We start from the raw sequence: 7,113 nt of genomic DNA, 5'->3' as shown, positions 1-7,113 counted from the left end.
ATGAGTAGTTGGTGGTCTGTTTCACAATCAGCTCCTAGCCTAGTTTTTACAGCTGATATTGAGCTTCTCCAGCCGTTGATTTCTATTAACTTTTACAGTCAGAGATAGATCGAACATGCAATCAAGATACATTGATAATAATGGGTGACTAGAAAGCAAAAGTTGGGAACGGAGAAGAAGAATCAGTAGTTGGAAAACATGGGCTTGGTGACAGAAATGAAGCTGGAGATAGAATGATTGACTTTTGTACAATGACTTATTCATTGCAAATATGTTTTATAAGAAACATAAACGCAGATTATACACATGGATTTCACCTGATGGTATGCACAGGAATCAAATCAATTACATCTGTGGAAAAAAATGCTGGAGAAGCTCAAATATGATATAATGTAATGTAAAACAGAATAAAATTACATGTACACCATAATTTTACCATTATTGCTTTTATTTTTAGGTGCTATCCTGCTGTTTATTCCTTTCATCTTTTTTCTTTCCATGATTTTAACCAAAGTTTACAGAAAATATGGTTTTATTCATTCATTGTTGCACATTTTCCTCCCTACTTCCTCAGTTTGCTTTTTTTTGGCCAAAACCAAATTTTACTTTAGTAAAATGTAAAAATTTAATTTATATATCATATTACAATGAATCAGTAAGTCAAAGCCACAATTATATATTCATGAAAATTCTGCATTGTCCTCAGAATAATCCATTTCTGTAAAGATTTACAGATATAGAATGTATATAGATTTACTTTAACGTGCTCAAGTTTAGAGGCTCTGCTTGAATATTCCCAAGATCAAACGCAGAATCTGTTTTCATCAATTTCTCCAATGACTACAACGTTGTCAGTTCACTTTTAAAAAAAAATCATTCATTGTTGCATAATTTTCTGCCTTCCCCACCCCCCAGTCCACTTTGCTATGCAACTCTTATTCTGGATTTTTGTCATAATGCATAATCATGTATGCCTTTTAAACAGTTCTTTGACTCATCTGTCCCAATGCAGAGTTCATTACTTATCCCCTCTGCCTGGATCATTCATTATTTTTTCCTATGGCTTGTTTCTGTTTTGCAACTTGAATCTGTTTTTCAGTCCTTTCAGCTTGATAAATGATGAGCAAGTTAATCCCTTTTTTTCTGACTCCAGCTAATTGCACATTTTGTTATAATATTTTGTCTTCTGGAGCTGCCCTTTGAAATCTTCTGTTCAGCTCTTTTTTCTTCAAACTCTCTTCCCTTTGTTCGGCTTATCAATGCTCCAATGCAATTTTTTTAAGGAGACAGACGGCCCTTATTGCTTGTCTGGATAGATGCCCAGAGCAGGCAGGGCAAGAGGGCTGGGGGATTGATTGTCTGGGACAATAAAGGTGCCCTCAGCGGATGTGAGCCATGTCACCAAGGAAGGGTGTCTTCATGCAGCCAGTGCACAGCTGGTCCATGCAGAGTGGGGCCTCATGCTGCAGCAGCGTGAGGTATCGGTAGAAGGTGAAGTCCACACGGTAGTTGAGAAGCAGCTGAACGAGGCCATGTAGAGCTTGGAGAAGCGCAGGAGGCGCCGAGAGAAGTAGGTGAGGTTGTGGAAGGTGCAGAAGATGCCTCCAAACTTAGGGTAGAACAGTGCCTTGGTGACGCACCTCAGCTCCTGCCGCTCCTTCATCCAGGCTGCAAGTACCTGCCTCGACTCTGCATCCTGGTAGGTTGCCAGGTCACTGTAGAGGTGGTCTCCAAAGTAGAGTGCTCGGGGCCCTTCCATTCTGTCAGGCGCAGGAAGTCAAACAGGTTCCCCTGCTGATAGATCTTGCCCTTCTCCAGGCAGGTGATGCGATCCCATTGGAGAAAGCCCTTTTCGTTGTGTTTTCAGAAAGGCTTGCACCAGTCGGTGAAAAAGCTGGGCTTGTCTGCCTGGACGATGACCACATCAAACAGCTGGTGACAGTCAGGGCCCACCATGTGCCTCATCCTCTTGTCCACGAAGTGAAGGGGCTGTTGGTAACGAGGAACAGCTGCTTTCCATTGGCTACTAGGCGGCTGAGGACAGCAAATATCTTGTCCCCATTGAAGAAGTATTTCTCCATGTCCCGCTCGATCCACTAATCCACTGGTACATCAGGCCCTTCACATGCACATCTGGGATAGCATCTGTCACATCCTTGTACAGATGCACCTGGTATAATTCCAGACCATGGCCCAGGAAGTGCTCCACCACGCAGGACATCAGTGCCATCTCTGGCAGGGAGAATATGTCCGTGAACTGCTTGATTGATGGACCCTTGCCATAGAAGCCACTCATGTGGTACAGGGAGATGTGCTGAGTGTCCCCATACAGGTCGAACCCTTCCTCATCTGGCACAGGCTGGAGGCCCCTGGAGGCCGTCCCTAGCTGCACATAATGGTAGGCATCAATCTTCATCAGGAGACTTCTGGATGTCTTAGTGGAGACCTCGGATGGCAAAGCTGGGGTTGTAGTCATACTTGCGAATCTCCTCTGGGTAATTGTAGTGTTCAATCAGAATGTCTCGGGTTGCACTGAAGATTTTGGGGTGCAGTGAATCTGCATACTGTGCCAGGGTGTAGTCGTAGTCAAAGCCATAGACCTCAGCATCCCGCAAGGTGATCTCATTGTTGGCATAGATGGCTGCTGAGTTCAGCAGACTGCAAACGTCAGGGGGCAGGAGGTTGTGCACTAGTCTCCACATGTCCTGATAATGCACCCAGAGGTGGGGGCTGGAGGTGGCGCCGCCGGTGGGTGTGGGGACGAGTGCGGGGTATGGACCCCCTGGGCAAGGGACTCCAGGACCCAGGGGTCCACAACCTGGGCAGGATGAGGACGAGGCGGCTCGCGGCACGTCGTGGCCTCCACACAACAGCCAGCGCCGGGCAGTCGCCCGCAGCCCCACACGCACCATTACCGCTGCACGCTGCACGTGCTACCCTCAGCCTGTCGGCCAGTCCCCCGCCCTAAGACTCTCCTAGGCAATTTTCATAGTTTCATTTGACATCCATTTTGGCTCTTTCTTTCCCCTATCTTTGAAATTACTTTTTGCTATCTATATGGATGATATCCTTGGTTTCATTCCACAGCTTTTTTGGTCTTTGATCATTAGTGACCAATACCTAATTACCTGTTAAGATGATTTTTTTTAACTCAGGTGGAATAAATTCATGGCCTTATTTTGCTTCTTGGGGATTCGTTTTAATCTTCCTCAGCTTTGATTTGAACTTTAATTGACGGTCTGTTCCAGTTAGTACCTTGCCTGGTACTGATTCCTGATACTGAACTTCTCCAACAATTCTTTCCACAGATGTAGTCAGCCTGATTCCTGTGCAGACCAGCATGTGAAATTCATGTATAGAGTCACCATTTGTGTTTCTTAAAGGTATTTATTTGCTATGAACAAATCACTGAATGTACAAAACTCAATCACTAGCTTTTCTGGCTCATTTGTCACCAAGGCCATACTGTCTGAATGGAACAAGGGAACAAAACTGTATGGTTTTAAATCAGGAAGGCATCAAGTGTGTCTTTCTCCATACCTATTCAGTCTGTATGCTGAACAAATCATTAGTGAAGCTGTACTCTATGAAAAATTTGTCATCAGGACTGGAGGAAAACTCATCAACAACCTGTGTTATGCAGATGATACAACCTTGCTCAAAGTGAGGAGGACCTGAAGTGCTTGCTGCAGAAGATCAAAGACTACATCCTTCAACATGGACTGGATCTCAATATCAAAAAACAAAGTCTTTACCACTGGGCCAATGGGAAACATCATGGTAGATGGAGAAAGGACTTACTGTCAATGATCCAACTTACTTAGATCCACAATCAACACTCCTGGTACCAATAGTCAGGAGATAAGAAGACTACTGCTTTGGGAAAGTTCTATATCAGAGACCTCTCCAAAAGACTAAAGAGCAATGATGTCAGTTTAAAGACTAAAGTGCACCTGATCCAGGCCATGGTCTTTTCCATTACCTGCTATGCATCTGAGAGCTAGACAATAAATAAGGAATGACGGAAGAATCAACACTTTTGAGTTGTGGTGTTGGAAAAGAGTACTTAATATCCCATGGAGTGCCAAAAGAATGAACAACTTCAGAGAGGTATAGCCAGAGTGCTTCTTGGAGACAAAGCTTCATCTCTCATACTTTGTAGATGTTACTAGGAAAGCCTATTCCTTGGAAAAGGATTATCATGTTTGGAAGGGTGAAGTGTAGGCAAAACAGAGGAGACTCCCAAGGAGATGGATTGGCATGATGACTACAGCAATGGTACTTAAATTTATGTGATGATAGTATAGGTATGGCAGGATTTAGATCTGTTTTATAGGGTCCCAAGTCATACATACTTGACAGCACCTAACAACAACAATCCTGTTAATTACCAACTGACAGTGCCCCAATGAACAGATCAAAACCCTGCTCTATCTTGTATCATCCTTGAAATCCCTACCAGGCTTAAGGCCAGGTTACAGTCACTGTGTCCACTTCATTGAGGGTCTTCCTCTCTTTCTCTGACCCTCTACCTTTCCCTGCATGTCTTTTCCCAAGGATAATAAGCCAAAAGTATGTGAGACAAAGTCTCATTATCCTCGCCTCCAAGGAGCATCCTGGTTGCACTTTGTTCTTTTGGCAGTCTGAGACATATTCAGAACTCTTTGTAAATACCACAATGTAAAGGCATCAAATTTTCTTTAATCTTTATTCTTTGTCTAACTTTCAAATGCATAAAGAACAATTAAAAAGATCATGCTTTTGATCAGAAGCACTATAGTCTTTAAACTGACATCCTTTCTCTTTGGATCTGTGGAGAGGTCTTCGAAAGCAAATTTCCCTAATACAACACATCTTGATATCTTGACCGCTGCTACCATGAACATTGATTGTGGATCCAAGTAAAACTAAATCACTGACAACTTAAATCTTTTTTACATCATGATATTGCCTATTGGTCCAGTGGTGAAGACATTTTTCTTGATGTCAAGGTAGAACTCATGTTGAGGCTATAATCTTTGATCTTTTATAGTAAGTGCTTCAATTCTTCTTCACTTTCTGTAAGCAAGATTATGTGTGATCTGTGTAACAGAGGCTGTTGATGAGACTTACTCCAATTCAAATAATACATTCTTCATAGACACCAGCTTCTCAAATTATTTGCTCAGCATACAGATTGAATACATATGAAGAAAGGACACAACTCTGACACCGTTTTCTCAATTTTAAGCCATGCAGTATTCCCTTGCTCAGTTTGGATAACTACTTCTTGGTCTATGTAAAGATTTCTCGTGAACACAATTAAGTGTTCTGAAATTCTCATTCTTCTCAATGTTAGCCATAATTTGTATGAGCCACACAATCAAATACCTTTATACAGTCAATAAAGCACAGAAAGTAAGTCTTCTAGTATTCTCTGCTTTTAGCCAAGATCCACCTGTATTATTAACATTACCTCTGGTATGGTGAGATTTCCAACTCTACTGCTGAATCTGTCCAATTTAGCGGCAAATTCATTATGCCCTACACAGTGAATAGGGAGTTCTGGTGGCCTAATGGTAAAGAGTTGTGCTGGGAACCCAAGGTACACAAATCAAATCCACTAGCTGCTCTGGAGGAAAAAGATGGGCAATCTCCTTCCATGGAATTAACTGTCTATGAATATCTACTGAAGGGTCAGCTATGGGTCAGTTTCAACTCAACAGTGCACACCATCACCACAGTGAATGCCACTACATAGTCAATAAAACACAAGTAGATGTATTCCTTGTATTCTTGCTTTGGGCCAATAACCACCAGACAGCAGTGATATCTCTTGTTCCACGAATTCTTCTGAATCCAGCTTAAATTTCTAGCAATTCTCTGTTAATCTACTTCCCCAGCATCTCTCAATAATCTTCAGTAAAAATTTACTTGTGTATAATATTAATACTTGTGTATAATATTAATCATACTGTTTGATAAGTTCTGTATTCTGTTATATGCCGTCGAATCACTTGCGACTCATAGCTACCATGTGCACAAGAGCACTAAATCCTGCTCTATCCTGTGCCAACCTCACTGTCTCCGACACACCTACTCTTGCCACCCCAACCACTGAATCGATCCACCTCATCGAGGGTCTTCCTCTCCTGCATTGTCGCTACACTCTCCCAAACATGATGCCTCTCTCCAAGGATTGGTCCCTCCTTGCAACATGCCCAAAGTTATGTCAGACGAAGCTTCAGAATCCTTGCCTTCAAGGAACAGGAGGGCTTCACCCTCTCCAGGACAAACCTCTTTGTTCTCCTAGCAGTCCATGGTATATTCAGCACTCTTCTCTAGCACCACAGCTCAAAGGCATCAATTCTCTATCATCCCTAATCACTGTCCAGCTCTCTGATGCATAGCACACAACTGCGAAGACTACAGCCCAGATTCAGGCACACCTTTGTCTCCAGCCTGATGTTTTTGCTCTTCAGTACTTTGGAGAGGTCCCTGACAGCTAACTTTACCAATGCGATTCATTTCAATTTCCTGGCTGCTGGTAACAAGAGTGTTGAGTGTGGAGCCACAAAAACTGTTATAATAATCTCAATCTTTTCACCATCCATACTCATGCTGCCAATAGGCCCAGTGGTGAGAATCTTTGTTTTCTTGATGTTGAGCTTTTATCCATATTGAAGGCTGCAGTCATTGACCTTCTGCAGCAAGCGCTTCAGGTCCTTCCTCAGTTTCAGCAAGCAGGTTGTGTCATCTGTATAATGCAGGTTGTTGATGAATCTTCCACCAATCCTGATGCCACATTCCTCCTCATATAGGCCAGCATCCCAGATGATCTGTTCTGCATACAGACTGAAAAGGTATGGAATCAGAATACATCCTGGTGGACCCCCTTCTCAATTTTGAATCATGCAGTGTATCCTCACTCTGTTCTGATGACTGCCTCTTGGTCCAAGCACAGGTTTTGCATAAGCACAAATGTTCTGGGATTCTCATTCTTCTCATCAGCCATAGCTTGTTTTGATCCACACAGTCAAAAGCCTTTGCATAATCAATGAAGCACAGAAAGACATTCCTCTGGTACTCTCTGCTTTCTGCCAAGATCCATCTAACATTAAGTATAATATCCCT

General features: G+C 42.7%; 1 pseudogene; it reads right to left on the bottom strand.

Annotated features, from left to right (window-relative positions):
- Window positions 1–1,379: 1,379 nt before the first annotated feature.
- Window positions 1,380–2,912, bottom strand: LOC102858155 (annotated as a pseudogene).
- Window positions 2,913–7,113: the final 4,201 nt, after the last annotated feature.

This window comes from Elephantulus edwardii, unplaced genomic scaffold (assembly GCF_000299155.1).
Source record: "Elephantulus edwardii isolate Elephantulus edwardi_28Jun2011 unplaced genomic scaffold, EleEdw1.0 scaffold00212, whole genome shotgun sequence".
NCBI classification, from domain to species: Eukaryota; Metazoa; Chordata; class Mammalia; order Macroscelidea; family Macroscelididae; genus Elephantulus; species Elephantulus edwardii.
Note: the sequence above shows the minus strand (reverse complement) of the source record. Positions and strands in the feature narration are given on the sequence as shown.